This window comes from Pelodiscus sinensis, chromosome 10 (genome assembly GCF_052426305.1).
Source record: "Pelodiscus sinensis isolate ZL-2025 chromosome 10, ASM5242630v1, whole genome shotgun sequence".
Classification (NCBI taxonomy): Eukaryota; Metazoa; Chordata; order Testudines; family Trionychidae; genus Pelodiscus; species Pelodiscus sinensis.
Window position 1 is genome coordinate 12,029,474 of NC_143061.1, and position 20,229 is coordinate 12,049,702.

Genomic DNA, 20,229 nt, shown 5'->3' on the forward strand with positions numbered 1-20,229 from the left:
CTCACTCATCAACCCCCAACGCCCTGCAGCCAGCTGAGAAGATGCCAGCCCAGCCTGACTCTCCCTGCATAGACCCAGACCTCTTCAGCCAGCCAAAAGTTGCTGCACTTCCCCCCAGGCTGTCTCTGCTGAGCCCTAGCCCCCTGTGGTAAGCCAAGAAGCTGCCTGTGTCCCTGCTTCCCTTCTGTCCTGGAGAAGAATTTACCTGCCTGAATTCAGAGCTGGGCCAGGAACTGCAGCCACCGTATATGCTGGGTGTGATCCTAGCTGCCGCTGCCAAACAGCTGATAGGTAGCTTTGTGCCAAAGAGCCAGCTGGCCAGATGGGGAAGAGCTGATTGGCTGAAGCACAGAAAACAACTGATGGAGGCTGTACATGCACAGCTGATTGGCTGCCTTCAGCTGATTCTTCCTTTTTTTCTGTGGGTGCCACAGCTCTTGAACACCCACGAATTTGGTGCTTATGGCAGGAACAGGCAGAGTCCAATGCAGCCACAACAGGAAACTACCTTGTTGCTCAAACTTCCTGTTCCTCCTCCTGACTTAAATAATGTATTTGGACCAATCAGTGGACCTGGGCCATGCTCGACTGGGACAAATACACCTTGTAGCTTCCAGCCCACCGGTTTCAGAAGCCACTGGGTGAAGACAAGAGTGGGTACTCCAAGGCCTGGGTTCAAGATCAGAGTCATCGCACCCTGTTTCCAGACTGGCTCTGCTCAAGATCTGATTCCTGACAGTCTGTCTACACTGCACACCCAGGCTCGTGGACTTGGTGTTTCCAAGCCTGTGCTCAAACATCCACATGGCATTATAAACCTGGGTTTACCATTACTGCACCCATGTCTCACAGCTGTGCTCCTGCATTAGGCAGACCTTCTGACTCAGATACAGGGTGTGACATGCATCCACTCTACAAAATGGCAGGGCTAGGACCTAAGTTACAGCAGGACTCGGGCTCTGACCTTCTAGCAAGATCCTATGACCTCGTTGCTACTGACTTTCTTAAAGACCCATGTCTGGCTGATTTCTGTGTGAATGGAAGTGGGGCTTTGGCTCCAGTCTGAGTCAGTGCTTGGGCTTAATTGTATGCAATCTGAACATAGAGGGTATGTCTACACTGACACCCTAGTTCGAACTAGGGTGGCTAATGTAGGTATTCGATCTTGCAAATGAAGCCCAGGATTTAAATATCCCGGGCTTCATTTGTATGTTCTTGGGCGGGAGCTATTTTTAAATGCCCGTAGTTCGAACTACCTGCCCGCGGCTACACACGGCACGGACTAGGTAGTTCGAATTAAAGCTCCTAATTCAAACTACCATTATTCCTCCTGCAAGGAGGCTTAATGGTAGTTCGAATTAGGAGCTTTAATTCAAACTACCTAGTTCGCAGGTAGTTCAAACTACGGGCATTTAAAAATGGCGCCCGCCCGGGAACATGAAAATGAAGCCCGAGATATTTAAATCCTGGGCTTCATTTGCAAGTTCGAATGCCTACATTAGCCACCCTAGTTCAATCTAGGGTGACAGTGTAGACATACCCTGAGTCTTCAGTCTTCCTTTATATACTCTTATGTATCACATCTATGATGGCTGCAGACAGAAAAGAGGCTAAGTGCATACTCCTGAAGCAAGTCACGATTACTGGAAGTTCTCTATTACAGCCTTATTGAATTTTCAAAGTGGTAGAGTCTCCACCATACATACCCTGGATAAAATAGACATATTCTTCTGGCATACTTCTGTTACAAACTCCTTCAAACTAGTTAGAATTATAAAATCATATGGTTAGAAGGGACCACAAGGGCTATCTAGTCTAATTTCCTGCCAAGATACAAGATGTGTCTAACCATTCAAGACAGACTCCTCAACTATCCTGCCTCTTTTGAAAACCTCCTGTAAATACATTTCCAGAACTTCCCTTGGCAGTATGTTCTATTGTCCTACAATTCTTAAAATAGAAAGATTTTCCTGAGATTTAATAACGTCAACAGAACGCAGCAGTTTTGTTGATGGCTATAAACCTCATTCTATGAGGAATAACGCCTTTTGTCGACAGAGTTCTGTTGACAGAAGGCGTTATTGCATCTACACTATCCTTTGTGTCTATACTGTCACGTCAACAAAGTGGCTTGCTTTGTCGACATAACTGGATGTAGTCTAGACGCTCTTTGTCGACAGTATCTGTTGACAAAACTTCTGTCAACAAAAGCCTGTAGTCTAGACGTACCCTCTGTGGCAAGAGAGAACAACTTCTCTCCATTTGTACTGTGGCAGCTTTTCAAGTATTTGAAGACTGCTATTGTGTCCTCCCTTAATCTCTTCTCATTGAATCACAATCATGCTTTTCCTAAATTCACAAAGACTATTCTTCTTTTCTCTAAACTCTCCTTGAAGATGTGTAGAATAAATATGGCATCAACTTCTACCTTCCTGGCATGTATCCACAATGACTCTTCCAAATTTCCACCAATCGATGTGGATGCTTTTCAATGATCTGCTCCTATAAGTTCACAGCATATGATATTAGCTTAATTGAATGATAATTAGCACCTAGTGTAATGTCTATTTTATGCTTAAAAATAGACACCATAAAGCTTGGGTTCTCCTCATTCATCTCTTGTTCAAAATAATCACCCTAAACATTGCTAATTGATGCACCATTTATTGGCAATATACCATCTTCATTTCCACTGTAAGCAAATTTCTTCACAACCATTGGCCTTGTCTCATTAGCTTTGGCAAGTCTATAGTTCGTCTGTTGTCCCTCATGTCTCCTAATTGTTAATACAGCTTATCACAGGCACCGCTTTTAGTTGTTGCAACTCTTCTTTTGGCCTTCATTTGCCTACATGTATGCCATCTTATTAGTCTTTAAGTTTCTCAACAGATGCATTAACTTCTACATTCTACCCCGTCTCTCTTCTTATCCTTTTTGGCACTAATTTCATCACTCCTAGGATTTGTGTGCTGTTTCCCACGAAGTTGCTTTAGTTTGACTCAGTTGTCCTTAACACAACCCTATGGATAGTCAGGAAGTTTATGGTTTATTCTTTGGTTCAATTCCCCCCCCCCCATTTTCCTCTTTCATTCCCATTCTCAAATGCACAAGTGGGAATGTAGGAATGCTGACTGAAAGAACTATGGAGCTATGTGGGACTTTAAATAGGAGAACAGCAAATATAGCCTCCATGCAAGAGACTAGATAGAAAGCTGTAAAGCCTAGTGTTGGTGGAGAGTTACAAAAACTATTTATCAGGGAGTTCAACCTTCTGGAACAACATTGGAGGTGTTCTAGAGGAAACCATGCAGAAGTATGGGATAGAGGTTACCAGAAGGTTAGACTGGCTGACAAGTATTAAATTGTGTCAGGAAGAGGAAATAGTCCATTCAGTATGTACTACAGCTAAGAGAAATCAAAATGTAAAAAAGGAGTTTTTTTGTAAGTTCTTGTGACTTACTAGAAACATCAATCCAATGGGTGAGTCGTGATCAGAGCAGATTTAAATGCACATGTTGGACCTATGAAAGCAGTCCATCGAGGGCACTATTTTGGAACCAGAAATGTCAAGAGGGAAATGCCCCTGAAGACTTGGTGATAGCAAACACACCTTTCAGTAGAAGGAAAGATATTTAATAACTTACAACAGTGGAATACACAAGTAAACCGATTTCTTTTGAATACGAACAGAACAAACGTGAGCAATCAATTGTAATGTAATACCCAGTGACTGCATTGTGAGACAGACCAGATTTCAACTTGTGGAGTTTAGAATAAAGAGAAATGAGTGTTCAGACAATATCAATTTAGTGGATAATTTAAGAGCTCCCTTCTGAGCTGTCCATCCAACATTTTTCATGAGTACTAAATTCACATTAGGGGAGAAAAAAAAGATGATGGTGTCCTAAGCAATATATTCCCAATTCACTAACGGGCTCATTGTACAAATGATTTGTATATGGTATGTATGTGTGTGTGTGTGTGTGTGTGTGTGTGTGTGTGTGTGTGTGCACGCGCACACGCTAACAGCTCTAGAGGAAAGAGGTAGATTCAAATGGAAAACACAGACACTTCCTTACGTGCAGAGTAACATCATGATTATTCAGGAGTCTATTCTGAGTGGATGGCCACTAAGCAGCCTACCTAGGAGTTAATACTGTGATTGATATTCAGAAGTTTGGCTGATATTATCTCGGGCCTGTCTGAGAATTAAGTGTTTATATCAGTGTTTCCCAATTTTATTTGGGTACGGAACCCTTTTAAACTTGAAAGAATTTTGTGGAACCCCTAATAACATGGAGCTGAAAAAGTAGACCACTAATAAGTAAGGATAATAATAAACAAATGCTAAACAAGGTCATGAGATCAACATTTAGTTAAATTACACTTCTTTAAAAACAAAAATCACATAATCATAATTATTAGTTTTTTAAAATCATAAAATGTTATTGTAATGGAATTTTCTTGCAGAACCCTTATTTTCACTTCGCGGAACCCTGGGGTTCCATGGAACACGGAACATTTGGGAAACACTGGTTTATATAGACAAGCTTTCCAAAGGAATGTTTAGAATGAGTCGTTCCCTCCCCTGCCTCTGTAACCCACACACCTAGTGTGGTTCACTGTCCCATGTAGTCGCACCTAGACCACTTACAGTGAGAGATAAGCACAAGGGCGCTCTACAGCCTAAGCTAAGCGCCAGTTGGCTTTATGGCTCAAGTGGTAGAGGCTCCTATGCAGAGGTCCCAGGTTCAAATCCATCCAGTGGCAGTTGTACCTCCACTGTAGAGGAACCCTTTGCCCCATCATCAGAGTTATTTTCTTATTGTGAGCTGATTCCTGACCAGTCTATGAGCCCGTAAGAGGGAGTGGCACATATTGCCAAGGCAGGCGAGGTGTAAACAAGTGGAAAAAAGCCAAGAGTGGCCCTGTGTGTGGAGGCCGATCTGAGAGGCAGGTGTAAAGTGAAACTGGGAGACAGCTCTCTCTCATCAGTGCGGAGGCAGGGGTGATACTGCTAGTGGAGTGGTAATGAAGGGAGTAGGCTTTTGCTGGGGAGGAGGCAGAAGGGAATGAAAAGGATGTGGGACTGAGAATAAAGCTTCTCATGTTGGGTGCCTCAGTGGAGAGCCACGACTCCTAAAACTCTTCCCCCAGGCTCTCAAGAGGAAAAGAACTCTCTTACTACACTACTAACATTTTTTGTTGTTATTGCTACCAAATTAGTTAAAAACCCCCCAACAACTCCTTCATTAGAAACAAATAATTCCTGTTTCTTCTTCTTGCTAATACACATTCAAGAGCTGGACTAGATGGATCACTGAGCTGACCTAGCTTGGCAATTTCTCAGTTCCTGTGTAATGCGTATGCTTTCTGAATGCCCCCCTGGGACAAAGTGGGGATTGTATTCTCTCCGTTCACTCTGTTACATTGCATGTGATTTCCACTGTCTGTGGTAACTCTCCATGTGCATGCCTCAGTTTCCCTGAGCACTGCACCAATACCGAGATGGGGATGGACATTTTGGGTGTCACTCTCAATGAGGGAGGCTGCCCCAGTTCTAGCATGTACACAATGGTCCAGGCTTTCTGTAATACGAACCTGGGACGGGGGTGCAACCAGGTGACACTTTTTGCTCCAGAAACCGTACAAAAGAGGAGCAGGGCTGCCTGCAGAGCTGGGACAAGTTGCTGAGTGTGTAAGTTAGTTTCCACTGATTTAGGATAGAGGGAAGATGGGTTGTACTGACTGTTTCTGGTTCTTGTGGTAAAAAGTCTGTTCTGTGCTGTATCCCTGAGAACTAATAAGCCTTCTGTTGTACCTCCTGGCTGAGTCTCATATCTGGCTACAGATGGGGGTGCAGGGCACAGTGACTCCCCACACCTTCAGTGATACCCCCATAAATGATTGCTTATGCATGCTGTCCATTTGGCACCATCAGAAAAGTCACATTGATTGTAATAAGAGCAGAGGTTACTCCTCTTGCAAAAGTACTATCTTATTGAGATATCTTATTGAGATACAATGGGGATGCAGTATTAATTTTTGACCAATATTAACTTGAGAAATAGACAAGGAAAGATGAAGACGAGGAATTCTGAGGATTTGTCATTTGCTTGCTGACAGTAAGTTAAACAGTGTAACTTATGCATAATTTCATTATGAGTCATGCTTATTATAATGAAAATTTGATAGATGCAGAGCTAGAAAGTGTAACTATCGGATACAAATATATATGCTAATTGCATAGCGAACTATACAATATAATTAATGTTGCACGTTATGCACACAGGAACTTCTTTTCCTCCTGCAGAGACAAAATTTTCTAGGCACCAACACAATTTGGTTTGAAGTTGTATATTTTAGAAAACTTTTATTTCTATTCCCATGCTGTGTCATTTTCAAAGGGTGTCCAAATCTGAACCTCACTGCGGAGCTTTTCAGTAATCTAGTAGATGGTCTGGTGTGAATTAGCTACAAGAGGGAGCGCAGAAATAATCCATTGATGGTCACTCAAGATTGGATCTGTTCAACAGCTGAGGCCACATCTATACTTACATGCAGATCAATGCTCTGGAGGCTAATCTTCTGGCATATGATTTAGAGGGTCTAGTAAGGACTCACTAAATCGAATGCTTAGGATGCTCCAGTCACTGCCAGTACTCATGAGGAGTAAGGGAAGTCAACAGGAACATTTCTCACATCAGCTGTGGGTATGGTGCCAAAGTTCAGATCAAGGTACGTTGACTCCAGCTACACAATTAACATAGCTGGAGTTGTATATATTAATTCAAATTTATCCCCTAGTGTAAACCTGGCCTGACAATATAAAAAGTAGCCACAGTCTGGGTACAGATGTTTCACATATGGCAAGTACCACTGCATGTTGTATCAGGAGTGTGAAATTAATTTTTCAAGAGAACTAGATTTAAATAGTCAATGGGATTCTTAAAGGAGGCTGGTCCAAACCTGACCTCAATCTGTGCACCCTTAGATGTTGTGGTAGCCCGACCCTAAATCCAGAATTAAATGTTTTGTCTAGCATCTGTTCCTGACTCACCTCAAACCCTACATTCAAACAAACACCCTCACATTTTGAAGAAGTTTGACTCTGGGTGGAGATCTCAGTGAGGTGGTTTGGCCCCATCTCTATTCATTTAAGGTTTAATTTTCTATTTCTGTACAGGTTAAATCAGCAGCCTCCTCTCTTTTATATATTTACAAATGTCTAGATTAAATTGGACTTGTGCAGCTTCAATAGAGGACTTTCTACTACCCCATTTCTTCATTGTTTCCTAGACTGTGTTGCTCCATCTCTTCCCCTTCAGCTTTTAACTGAAAGGACAAAAAGTTCTGAAAATAATCGGAGTTTATCTGAACAAACCAAGTTTGAGTCTTTTGCACCAAACTTGGACATCAATAGCAGGCGCTTTAGCAGACTCTGACTGAGTCACACAATCAAACTTTCCAGGAGACTTTCCTGGGCATATCTGGATTATAACCTCTTTCATGCAGGGAACGCTCTTTTTAAAAATGTTTGTACAATGACTAGCAAGTAATAGAGTATGCCAGGCAAAAATGATCTGCCCAGGAAGGTAAAAGAGCCCTGGAGAAACCCTGTGATAACATATAAATTATGTCAGTATTAAACATTAACACTCACAGTTAAGAGGTCTGTTCACCTATGGGGAGAACTGGCTAGCCCCGTGGTTCTCTACATTCCAGTCCCAGAATGCAGGCTTTATGGAGCCACCCCAACACTCTAATGTTGTATCTTAATGTTGCAACCAATTCCTATTTCTATGCATGGTGATACTAAAACATGATTCTGAACGTAAACTTGACATCGCAAACTAACAAACATCATACTTTAAACACAGAATCCTTTTATAGCGATCTCTTCACGGCCAGAAAGTTTTATTTTTAAAGTTACAACAAGCTAACTAATATGCATTAGTAATCCCATTATAAAAGTCAAGTGGAGACAACTCATATTAGTTAATACCATGAGGCAGCTAGATACAATGATATCCCTGGGAAACCGGATACTATCTTTTCCTAAGCACCCCTTGTGACTGAGTGTAGTGTTGTGGTGGCCTGACTCGGTTTTCCCTCCTAAATGAGATAAAAATGAAGTCACCATAGAGCCCAGGCAAAGAGAAGCCAAACATTCTATTTTAGATCTTTCTCTCTTTCCCTTTGACAAAGCCTTTAAAAAGGAGCATTTGTAGAGGGTTTAAAGGCTTTAACCTCAGAACACAGACAAAACTTAGAAACCCCCAAACCAAAAAAAATCTCCAAGGTTCCAGCCACAGCTCCTTCTATTGTAAGTCTTCTCCAGTATGTGGAAAGCACTGTGCTCTCCCCTGGGTCTCTCCTCAGTCTACCAGCCTGGAGAGTTTTTGCTTAGTTCAGACTTCCTAGATGCTCCTCTCCTCTAGTGCTTTTTACCAATTGCAGTCTCCTGCAGTGGTTCCCAAACTTTTTGGCATCACACCCTCTTTTTTATTTTTGAGAAACCCTCATGTCTCCCCAAAATAGCAGCAAAACTTGTTGAGAAGAAAAAAAAAAAAGGAACTGACTAGGGCAGCAAAACTTGATGGGTCACCTCGCACCCACCAGTTTGGGAACCCATATTCTATTGGATCCAGGTGCTCCATACTCAACTAACTACTTAGTCAGTTAACTATGCCCAGCTGAACCTGTTTTGGCTCATTTCCTTTGGAGGAGCCCATTACAGGTGTGTGATCTGATTCCCTTCAGGAGCTAGTCCTGTAATCACCTCTCTTTCCCCCTGGGTAGCTGCCCATGCCTTCTTTACCTTATGGGAAAACTACAGTGCCTTGGCTCCACTAGGGTTTCACAGCAGGATACCCAACATGTGGTGTAAAACACACCACTTTTTCACTATAAAGACAAAGCCATAGTGTGATGGGTGAATAGTCATAAAAAATACATCATTTGTGATCTAGTTTCTATGGGGTGCGGGTGGGAGGGAATTCCACGTGTAATTCTCTTTGAGAGCAGTGGAAGTTATCTAGTAAAAAAATCCATGCATTGAGGGTGAACAGCACCTATGTTTGAATTTAGTCTCTGAGTTTCTTTTGTTTTCAGACTGATGAGCCACCCAAATGCCAGGGAGACGTGTTCATGCAACTGATTTGTATTCCATTGGGTGAGCTGCTAATCACTTCCACATTCTGCCTGAATGGTCTCCCTTGTCACTCTTCTGCCTTCTCCTCCCCTATCCCATTTTGACCCATTTATCTGAGAAAAAACAATTTTATTTAGATGCTTGTTAAGTGACCCAGAAATCCCAAACCAATATTTGATGCAAATGGACAGTTGCATGCTGTGAAAATCTTGGTTGACAATTCATTAGGTACTTTACATAATATTTGTTTGTAGAGTTAAAGCAGCAGCCTCCTCTCTTTTATATATTTACAAACGTCTACATTAAATTGGACTTGTGCAGCTTCAATAGAGGACTTTCTACTACCCCATTTCTTCATCATTTCCTAGACTGTGTTGCTCCTTCTCTTCCCCTTCAGCTTTTAACTATCTTTAAAATGCTCAGGTGTCAAAAATCTTCTTACTCATCTCCTGTAAATATTATTCTGCCTTTTTCTTTACTAACCCAACCTTTATTTATATTTAGTCTAATGGATTTTGCTAACTGTTCCCAGAACATCTGCTACATATTGTATTTTATGGAGGTGGATGGGAAACAGACTATATACATATGCTTGCAAAGGTAATGATCAGTTAACTCTTCTCCTTACAATCACGTTCCAAAATCTTACTAATTTAGTACACTTATAGATAGCTCGGTTAATTAATGTAGCTATGCTTACCAGTGCTATTGCTGCACAAAAGTGTATACATCACAAAGCACAGTTAATTTCCAGAAGCCTCAGAACTTCCATATATTTCAACAATGTCTAGTCTTTAATTACAGCAGGGAGAGAACTGGCAGGAAATATCCTAGCAGCGAAGATTTCAAATGAACCTCCAAATCCCTTCTTTTCATTTGCTCAGATTCACCCGTGGTATATGGTGGTGCCAGTTCACTGACTTCACAGTATCATTAGCCTGGATACAGGTCATGTATTATTCTTGATTAGCTGTAAGGGAAATCCAAACTCATACAACAGCTTTCACAGTGATGGGTGGTGTAAGCTATTGAATTCTGGGGCCGAGATGGTGAAATTAAATGAGTTCTGGTGTGACTGACACTGCGCAGTAAATCACTGAAGGCTGCAGGTACATTTGAACGACGAAAAGAATCCCAAGTAAACAAAACCACTCACAATTGTTTATTGCAGCCCCTCGACATTTTTCTGGTTAGTAACTATGCAAATTATTTTGGTAGGGATGACTCCCAACTTGCTGCTGTCAGCCAGAAAGCTTGTGTTGGGTAATCCCATGAGAGTTTCATGTGTCCATGCCCCTTGGTTTGGGTCGTAATACTGCAGGTTGGACCTCCCTGGTCCAGCACCCTCGGAACCTGACCAGTCCCGAATGAGAGAATTTGCCAGACTAGTGGAGGTCTCCTGCTACCATCCCTCAAGCCTGTCCTTGCACTACTCCTCCTTGCTAGTCTAGTTGGGCTGCTCGCTTAGCTCCTGGCAGCTCCCTGGTTGGCCTGGGCTGCTGCAGGCTCCACCCCACAGCAGCCTTGGCCCCATGCTGTTGTGGGTTGCCATAGGGCTCTGTCCACCCCCACCCCCGCTGTCTCCTATTGGGCTGCCAATCCTGCTGCCTCCGGTCCTGGCTGGCCCTCCTGCCATTAGGCTCCCGCTCTCTCTGGTCCAGGAGCAGCTCCTGCAGGACCATGGATGTTACTGGACTAGAGAGTGCCGGTTTTTGGAGATGCAACCTGCAGTGCTTTCTAAGCCTGATTATGCATGACCTCTGTGCTGAGACACCACTGTTTCCTGCTCTGCATATCCTGCCTGCCTCTTCCCCATTTGTGAAGTAATGAATTACAGTTCAAACATTTGCAGCCCAGATTAACCTAAGCTCTGCACGCAATTCCCCAAATTGACTGTCATATCCCGTGATCGGGGGCACTTCTTGCTTGCTCAGTAACTCCCTGAAGGGCTGCCCCAATCATTGCCACTGTAAGTCTTTTCTTTGTGATGGATAATGCATTTTGCCAGTCCTCTGTCACGGAAGCTGAATTGGCTATTTAAATGCTTTCTGATTTTGTACACTGTGCCTTGGTTATTTTCTCAATCAGGTCCGAAATCTTTTTTTAATCCATTTCCTCTTATTCCTACATTAATTTTATTTCACCTAGCAACCCTTATGGAGATCTTGCTAGCTAATGCGGTTTTCTTCTTTTCTCCCTCCAATCGCCTGATATAGAATGCCCTGCTTTCTTTACGACTCAGGTATCTCCTTTAATACATTCTTCCTTTTATTCTTTACTCAGCTGTTGCTTTGCTTTAGTGGAAGCCTCACTCTTTGAAGAAGCTCTTTTTGTTTAGTTTTCTATTCTCCTTTTAAAGGTCATTTGCATCCCTAAAATGGCTCCGCTGTTTTGTCTGTCCGGCTATCTCGGTCTAAATCCTCCAGCCTGAGGAAGGCAATGAGAAATGCCCTGCATGTGGTGGTACTAGCATGGTATTACTGAATGTAGAAAGTCAGATTGTAAGGTCAGACTGAAAAGAGAGGAAAGGGTTCCTTGCTAAAGAGCACAAGACTGCAGTGACTTCTGCAGCTAGTGCACAGAGTGGGAATTAAGGTGAGGTTATGATGTCAGTGGAGAGTGGAACAAGAGTGAGATTTAGAGTCAAGATACCTATATTCTAAGTGCCTCTGACTTGCTCTGTGGTTGTGGGGATGTCATTTCACAGCTCCATGCCTCAGTTTTCCTTTCTGTAAAATGGGGATAATGATATCTACAGTTATAAAGTACTTCAAGATTTATGGACAAAGAATGCTGAGCTATAGCAGCTATACACCAGTTATGATTTTGCTGTTTATGTACTATACCTGAGATACCTAAGATGCTGCCATCTGCAAAGTTAGCTCCCATTTTGAGAGGTAAAATCTTGAAGTACTTTATAAAGGTAGATATCATTATTCCCATCTTACAGAAAGGAAAACTGAGGCATGGAGCTGTGAGATGACATCCCCACAACCACAGAGCATGTCAGAGGCACTTAGAATATAGGTATCTTGACTCTAAATCTCACTCTTGTTCCACTCTCCACTGACATCATACAGAGTACTTTCTCTCAGATGTTTTACTTTGGATAAAACATCTAAAATAAAGGACATTCAATAGCAGGAGTAATTTTATTTTTTGTATATGAAACGCAGAAGAGGCCACATCTTCTGTCTGTGCAATTTGATGCAGTTACACTGATTTTTCTGGCTCTATGTCAGTTTACACTAGCTGAAGATCTGCCCCAACATGTGCAGGACAGAGAAAGATGGAGATATGGCCACTGAGAGCATAAGAAAGCACATCCACTGGCCACACAGCTGGGCTTGGAAGTGATTGTGCTTCATTGGTAGTAATACTTGGTACAGTGCAGCGGTCTGTAGAGGATTCCACCCTGTGGGCTGTCCTGCTCACAGGCAAGTTTTTATTTCTGGCTATCTGGGACTAAATTTGAAAAAAGAGGGGAAAAAAGGCACCTTTGCCACTAACTTTAATCTAGCAATTGGGCAATAACTTAACATATCTCCTGCCACATTCAGCAGGTGGGATTAAGGAGCATAAAAATGGTCATGGAAGGCTAAAGATATCGAATGAGTGAGGAAGAACACAGAAATAGATGGGCAGCCCCAGACACATCCATGTCTGCTAATAGTGGGGATGGGAGGAAGTGAGGTCAGCTGGCTTCAGCCATGCTACTGCGCATGCTCAGTCCATATGAGCATGCTCAGCACAAGGCAAGTAGCACACAGGGACTGGGAAGGAGACCCCACATCCCCTCTCCCACTACACTACCTTTGGGCAGCTCTGTGGGCACAGCCATCTCTTTTAAGCACACAGCTGCATGTTCAATATTGTTAAGATGCAGGCACCTAAAAGAGGCCCCTCAAACCATCCTGCCAATCTAGACGCGCTTTTCCGAAAATCATGCCAGTGTAGACGTAGCCTGAGTGTCTTGATGAATAAAGGTATTTAGTTGCTGCTTTTTTGAACGGTTCAATAACAACAAGATTTCATCATATCGCAATAATGTTCCACGAGGTGTACCGGTAGTTCGGAATAGGAATCCTAGTTCGAACTAGCTAGTTCGAGCCCCGTGTAGCCGCGCTGCACAGGGTTCGAACCAGCGGGGTTTTAAGAATGTCGGCTCCCCACTTATGCAAATGAAGCCCGGGAAATTCAAATCCCGGGCTTCATTTGCAAGTGCGGTATGCCTACATTACCCCGCTAGTTTGAACTAGTGGGGTAGTGTAGACATACCCTTATGTCCTATCCCTTTCCCTTACCCCGTATCTATCCTGTCTAGACTGTAAGCTCCTTGGGGCAGGGACTATCTACTGTGTGTTTGTTAGAACACTTTGCACAGTGGGACTTTGATCTTGGTTGATCCTTAAGCACCACCGTAATAAGCATTGCTAGTAATGTATGAGTGAGGTATATTTGATCAATACAACTAGAGCAAGACTTCAGTAGTAGTTTCCTGGGAGTTGGGGCTTCAGAGATCTGGCAGGCTGGACTTGCCATGGAGCTGATCTCAGGGAAGAAAACGAGGGAGCTGCCACTGCAAGAGAAGCCCACACAAAAGACGTCCCATTTGTAATTTTACTCAGCTGCCATCTTTAGTGTACGACAAGACAAGAGAAGTCAGACTCTCACCTGGGATTTTTGTGGAATCTGGGTTCACAGTTTCCTTTGAAAACAATGGGGCATGAGAGAATTTGGCCCTCTCTGTGAATGGCAAAGCTGCAATGGATTTATGAAACATTTATGTAAAGAATTTATCAAGGTTCAAATTCTATTTTCAGTTATTTTGATGTAATTCTGAAGCGACCACTTACTGAAGTGATGTAATTCAGGATTTACACTAACAGCAGTATGTAGCCCTACGCACTTATCTTCAGAAGACATCTGGCTCTATACAGAATATTAATTCATCAAAAACTTGTCCCAACAGCCCAACTACTAAGTAGCTGCTTTGCTACTGCCCCCAAACATACCTACCATACAAAGCAAGCAAGAGCCGAAGGAGATAAGTAGTTATGAGTAAATAACTCCAGGAATAATACAAAAAAAAGTTTGGAAACAGGCACAAAGAAATGCAACTGCGTGGGCCATTTTTGAACTTTCAGCAGAAGGCAGGAGGACAATGCCTTGCACTTAACCCAGACTAGATGGATCCTCAGTGTTGAAAAATCCCTCTCTCTCTACATTCAGTTACAATGCTATCTTTACAAACCCACTCTGGACAAAAATGTGAGAAACATTATCTAATACCTCAGCGAAGGGGACATAGATAAACTAATCTGTGGAGCTGTATCTTAGTTTATATAACAGTGTGCAGCTGTATTTATTTTAAATATATTTTGTTTTATATTTTGAATTTTGTGAGGAAGAGTGCCTTTTATTTTAAACAAAATCAATCACCTCCCCCTTTAAAAATATCTGTATTGACATTAGCTGCTTTTCCCCCACTGGAAATGAAAGAAAATAGTAAAACATCTCTGTGGGGTCTTCTGTTCAGTCTGACCTCTCCATTCTGAGCAGTTTATAACAGATGGTCTGTTTTTTATATGGATACATCCTGGTTCTGGACTGTAAAATGGGAATGGTGTTTTGAAGCTGCACTGCAATTTATGTAGTACATCTGAGATTTGAATTAGGGGCCTGATCCTGGAAATCCTGCCCCATGCATGTACTCCGAGAGCACATAAATACTACTGTCCCATTATAACATTTCCCAAGTTGGCGGTTTAGTTCTTAAACAATTGTACTTTTCAGTAAACATTGAGTAAATAAAACAAAACAATCCAAGTATCCAGCCCTGCAAAACCTTCATCAGTGCAAATAGTCCTTAACACAGCAACCCTGTGACTTCAGTGCCATGTGTCACCAGTGTGACCAGATAGTAAGTGTGAAAAATCAGCTAAGGATGAGCAGTAATAGGTGCTTTTATAAGACAAAGCCCTCAATGTTGGGACTGCCTCTCACTTTATGTCATCCACGTTAGGGGCGGTAGGACTCAGCTCTGTGGAGTTGGTTCCAATGTTGGTACACAGCTGGGCTCCAAAGTAGAAATAAACACACAGTGCCCTCCGCCACTATTTCATTGCCACTCCTTGATTCACTCCCCAGAATTCCCTCATGGTCATCCAGAGAAAGAGATATTTTGTGTACTTAGTTGCCTTGCTTACATTCCATATAGCTCTTGGAAAAGCGAGCCAGTTAAAACTCAATGCTCTACCCTTTGGACAAAGAGAGAGGGATCTGATAATGGAGGAACAAATACCTTTGTGGCACCATTTATCTCACATAGCACGTTTATTTACTTCTTTTCTCTTTCAAACAGTGTTGCCATTATTTCTGCACAGAAGACTAGAATTTTTATCTCCCCTTTTCACCAATGTTGCTCATCCCCTTCCTCCTCTATGCTCCTGGACAAGCATTATGGTCAAATAGCTCAGTCACCTCTTACAGACCCAAGCAGATCTCACTCTCTAATATAATCCCTCAGCAAAGGCCAGACAACTCACCACAGTGATTACTTCCCTAGAAGCACTGCAATACCAGATTGTGCATGAAGTGAATGGAGCAAGTGCCTATTTCAGCTGCCTGCTTCAAAAATCCATTTAATAGATAGTTCTCACACAGAGAACATATCAGGTATTAAACTGGTAAGAACAAACATTATGCTTAATTGTAGCCACATTGCATTTGGTCTTAGCCAAAAGACTCTGCAGACAAAGAAAATATATAACTGTAACCGAATAACGGGCATTCAGATGTCTCACTAATATTAGCAGTAGTAGTGATTCTAACATACAATACAATATTTCTATCCCTCTAAGACAAATGCAAAGCCTCTACTATAATCAGGTTTAATTGTTGGTCTTTATTAAAATAGCACAAAGTCTTTGTGGGTAGATAGGTCTCAGTCTGTAAAGTGCTCTAGGATTTGTCAAGTATGAAAGGTGCTACCCTGGATAAAATCAAATCAAGTTCTATTCTCTTCTGTCTGATGCTCACTGCGGAAGTGCGGCTCGGACTCCATAATGTTACTGACAAGCCACAATCAATGTGGAGGGGACTCTTGCTAGTCAGGCAAGGGAATTATTAAAGCAGTGCCTGATAGATGCTATCCTGTACTTAGTGTGTGCAGATCTTTCTCAGGCAACACACAGTGGAGCTTTGATGTTCTAGGCTCCCTGTCTTTATCAGTTGCCTTAGGAATGATATTGTCCTTTTTTACTCTTCAGCCAGCTTATTAAAGAAAACCTGCTCACCTTTAACATACTTCTCGAAAGCCAGCCTGTGACAGTATTGAAGTTTGCTGTTGAGGTTTGTTTGTTTGAGATTGCAGGGCAGCACTGTGACAAACCTCTACAGTGGCGTGCAGAATCAAATCAGAGCCTCACACACTGCCACTACATTGCTCCTCCAGCACTCGCTCTGACATGAAAGCAGCATCCCATCCCTGGACTTACACTTAAAGCAACAATACACTAAAACCTTACTTGAATGCTTGTAACTATGCTTGAGGCTTTAATTCCTGACTATCCATGGGTGAGTGCTTGTCACATGGACAACAGTTTTTAAAACTATCTGCAGGTAGATATCGCACGGCCAGTGGGAAATGAACTAGCATGCTCCCTCAGCTTGCAGTGCAATTTGGCCCCTGGTGTGTAATGTTTGGTCTGCATGCTGCAAAAGAGATGAACGGCAGTGATCATTTGCAGTGGCTGCTCTAAAATTAATGTGCAACCTATTGCTGTCGTCCTCCTTCAGGAAATCCCGGTAAAAGCAAGACGGCTGCTGCTTTCTTCGAGGAGATCAGTAATGAGAAACTCAAGCACATTAGTCAAGATCGACTCTCAGGGTAGGGGGAATCCAAATTTCATTTCTCAACTTGATAAAGACAGTGAGGGCCCGACTGAGCTTTCAGTTACACCAGCCTATATTCAGCTTTAATGCCAACAAAGTCCATGAAGCTACACCTGGGAAAATGAGCAGAATTTGGGGCAATTGGCTCACTTCTCGCTTCACAATGATTGTGAAGAGCACAGCAAACCACTATAGTGTGGATAGCACTGATGACACTGGCACTCAAATGGGTCTGTAGACATCTCCAGCATGATTTTAATAAGCCAAAGGCACATTTAGTAAGCATTCTACATCTGCTGGGAGTATGATTAAATTGTCTTTTGCCAGGAACTCTGAACTCCATGAATAGTTTCATAAACCAAAGAAAATGGGTTACTTGGAGTCCCCCGAATAACAGTGGGGACAGTGTTTATTTAAATGTTATTTGGTGGGAATAGTGTCCCAACTGTCCATGAATGTAGACTCCAGAGTGGTGAAAACCTCTGGGATTGTGAACTTTTCCAGTACAGCCCACACTGAAGTTCATAAATCAGCCTCTATGGTCCATGAGGGCCTGCATAACAAGGGAGTAGTACTCTTTCCAGTTGAGGTACTCATGTGCTTCTTGAGGAGGGCAAGTTCTGGGCCCATGCCAGCAATTACTCCTGGAATATCTTTAATGCCTGCTACATGGGGGCAAACCAGACATCTGATTGCCTTAGATACCACCAGCAGCACTTTACCCACAGTTGACTTTCCAACTCAAACTACTTGGCAAGGGACTTGTAGCAGTCTGAGGCAGGCAACTTCCAGATGGTTATTGCAACTCACTTCTGGACTGACAAGGCTGACCTTTCTTGTGTCTCTTTACACTGGACGGTGGGGGTAGGCTGTTCGTAAAGCTCTTCCTGTGAAAGTGCTGGACCTATCAATGGCCTTCCCAAGTCTGCAGGATGCTGTAATCCCATCAGTCTGTGCAGATGTCCTTGCACCACTGACACTGGTCTATGTAAGGACATCTGCAGCTATGCCAACTGTATTAAGCAGCATACCCCAGTGAGAGTCTCCCATGCTAAGGGTCCTTTTCCTCATCTTTTGACTGCTCCACCAGGAAATTCATCATGACCTTTTGGTGGAAGAGAAAATCCACCAAGGCCTCGTGGATGCCCTGCGAGTTTCCTAACACAGACGTGCAAGGACGAGCAAGAGAAGTTCCTTAGAAAAGATGCCTTCCCCATGCTGCTGTCTCCAGCAGCTAGAAGTGCACAAACCAAAATGACAGCTCCTCAGGCTGCATTGGTGGGCTGTTCAAACTTCCTGCACTGTGTAGGGTTGGCAGTGAAGTTTTCCCGCAGTGCATCATGTTCATAGAGTTAAAGAGACCACCTACTGGGATATGGTTGGTTTGACTTGGGTCTCTGTGTTGCAGTTTGGACACCAGCACCCCAGATTTGAGCACAGGTTAGAAATGTCTCACCATAGGTTAAAAACAGAGTGTACGCTGAAGTCCCAAGTTCCCGAATACGGGGCAGCTGACTCGAGTCCCACTAACACAGAACTTATATTGTAGTGTTGACATACCCAGAGTCATCTTGAGCCAATTCAGAGTGTTTCAGACTCAGTGACTGATGTCTAAGGAGGACATTATTGCATCCTGATGGGCTGTTTTATTTAGTGGTATATATGACCAGCCACTCTCCTGCCATGGGTTCTATTGTGTCCCGCGCTCTTTGCTGTTAACGCTGAAATGACCAAAAAGAACTTTTGACCACACAAATACTGTATGCAAAACTGCACTTGGCTAACCGACCACACTTGCAAAAGGGCTTTACACACAGCTCTAAGGCATGTCTTTGTCCGTCAGTCACACGATCACTTCTGAATGCCACATTGTATCAATTCCAAAACTTCATGGAATTTCCTAAAACAAAAGGAAAAACTATGTAGCACTTTAAAGACTAAGAAGATGGTTTAATAGGTGATGAGCTTTCGTGGGCCAAACCCACTTCCTCAGATCATATTCTGGAAGAGAATTGGCATGACCATATATACCAAAGGAATACACTTTTTTCATTGTGTTCCTTTGGTATATATGGTCATGCCAATTCTCTTCCAGAATATGATCTGAGGAAGTGGGTCTGGTCCACGAAAGCTCATCACCTATTAAACCATCTTCTTAGTCTTTAAAGTGCTACATAGTTTTTCCTTTTGTTTTAGCAAGATCAAACTAACATGGCTACCTCTCTATTGCTATGGAATTTCCTAGGCATTAATCACCAGAATCTTCTTGATTTAGGGGTGAAATTGGAAAACTAAAATGGAGAAGGACACATGAAGCCCCCTGCCAGCTCTTTAGAACAGCCACAGCTTGAAGTACCTTTACAAAGGCTTAGCAATCAAACAACGGCTTGATGGTACGCAGTAGCATCTTCCAGCTACACTTTCTCTGCTCATCCTCCCAACAGAGTTTAATAAGGTGCCACTCTGAATGACTTATCACCCAGACAGAAAGAATGATGGTGTATGGGAAGGAATATGGAGAAAGGGGGACTGGCCTACGGGTAAGTATGGAAAACCTTGTTTGGTGGGAGGGGGTGTACAACTCCTGCTATGGGTGTCTGGCAAGGGGAAGAATGGGGATGCTGGTACGGGAGGAGGGAAGACTATGGGGCACAGAAGGCCCTAGCCAGGGGAAGGTGGCACATATGGAGTTTGCAAGGAAAAGCTGAGGGATGTTAGGAGCTCCAGCATGCAATAAACTCAGCTCATGCATGCTAGGAAGTGTGTGATCCCCACTAGTTAAATAAATACATGGTTTTAGGAAGATACTTTCTACCTCTCACTCCCTTGTATTTTAAGTAATTGTACACTGTACCGATACAGATGTACAGATCTCCAGTCAGACAAATTCTTTGGAGACATAATGCTGAAGACATGGCATAACAGTTATTTTCAATAGTTTCTCCAAATTCACAAAGGGATTTTTCCTGTTCTCTACCAATAGGGGACGGGGGAAGGAGTCAACTATCTTTGCTGCACTGTCTCTTGCTCTGGAGGAATGCCTCAGTGGGTTCTCCCCAAAGTACAGGATTAGGGGGTGGAGAGCAGGGAGGGAAGAAGTGAGCTAAGTGCAGTCAGTGTAAGTGCTTGTGTATGAGCTGCATCTCCCTTCCGCCTCAAACCCACAGATCCTCTTGCAA

At 42.9% G+C, this 20,229-nt stretch overlaps 1 protein-coding gene and 1 non-coding gene across 3 annotated transcripts in view; both read right to left on the reverse strand.

Annotated features, from left to right (window-relative positions):
- KCNMB2 (potassium calcium-activated channel subfamily M regulatory beta subunit 2) overlaps window positions 1-20,229 on the reverse strand; it is a 273,125-nt gene that overhangs the window by 198,739 nt on the left and 54,157 nt on the right. The gene's annotated exons all lie outside the window — the stretch shown is intronic.
- LOC112545494 (U2 spliceosomal RNA) lies at window positions 15,706-15,905 on the reverse strand. Its single transcript, XR_003088971.3, has one exon. It is a non-coding gene; the product is annotated as a U2 spliceosomal RNA (small nuclear RNA).